Consider the following 1,409-nt stretch of genomic DNA (forward strand, 5'->3'; position numbering starts at 1 on the left):
CTTCTTTTGTGTTTGGTAAATTAAAAAACTCATGTACTTGTGTTTGCGACTTTTAAAAGGTAGAGGTGCTTTTGAAAGCACCTAAGAAAAAACTTTTTAAACTTAGTTTGTAATTATTAAAATTAAAAAGCCTAATATAAGTAACCTCATACATTAATTAATATTCATATTTAATTCTTACATTAGTATTTTTAAATTTTAAAAGTTATTTTACCAAACACTTGTTGTTTGTGCCATTTTTAATTTAATTTATCAAATATAGATGTTATAACTTTTAATAAAGGGTAAACTATATTTTTATCCTTAAAATTTAGTAAAAATTTCAAAAATATCCCTAAGTTTTATTTTGTTTCAATTTCGTTCCAAAAATTTTCGATTTGCATCAAATATACCCTCGACAGCTAAATTTTCAAAACATTTAAAACCAATCTAACAAAAATGCATGAAAATTATACTTGATTTGCTTGTGTTGAATGTTGTTCTTATAAATTTGTTGTTGAATTGGTCCTAATTTTTTTAAAAAAATTAACTGCCAGGGGTATATTTGATACAAATAAAAAACTTCTGGGACAAAATAAAACTTATGAGTATTTTTGAAACTTTTGCCACACTTTAAGAACAAAAAATATACTTTATCCTTTAAAAAATTATCTTTCAAAAGTTTTTTTTTGAACAAAGAAAGCTCAACACAACTAGGTGGAGCAACGAAAGAGCGACAAACAACAAATAGAGTTAATCTATAAGATATAATTCGTTGTCATCTTCGACATTGCCATCAACAACCAAACGGATCAACACCACACTATTGTGTTCCAACCAAATGTTCCAAATAATAGCAAAAAACCCTATTAGCCACTTTTTTTGCTCAACTTTTCTACCAAGTACTCCAATCCAACTTTCAAAAAACTCTTTGACGGTTTCCGGACTAGTCCAAGCTCTATCAGCACATGTCAACCAAGCGCACCACACCTGCCAGGTAAACTCATAGCCAAGAAATAAGTGATGCACAAATTTTATATTCTTCTTACACAAAATATAGATATAATCACTATAATGAATAATTTCTAGTCTACTCAATCTCTCTTTAGTATTAACCCTGCCTACTAGAACAAACCATACAAATAACTCAACTCTTAGGAGAATCAATCCTCTCCATATTGTACTAGTGAAGCTGTAACTCGTGATATCTTCCGAGATAGTCTCTTTCAACAATACCTGTACAAATGAGTTAGTAGAAAAAAACACATGTTCTATCAAATTTTCATACAACTATATCCTCTTTACCAGTTGACAGTCTAACTGGCCTTAACCAGTCATGAAGTTAGTTAAGAAGCTCTAACTCCCATTAGAATAAATCTCTCCTCCAATGAAAATTTCATACCTAGTCTAACCCATCCCAGAACCAACAG

The sequence above is a fragment of the Arachis ipaensis genome, chromosome B03 (assembly GCF_000816755.2).
Source record: "Arachis ipaensis cultivar K30076 chromosome B03, Araip1.1, whole genome shotgun sequence".
Classification (NCBI taxonomy): Eukaryota; Viridiplantae; Streptophyta; class Magnoliopsida; order Fabales; family Fabaceae; genus Arachis; species Arachis ipaensis.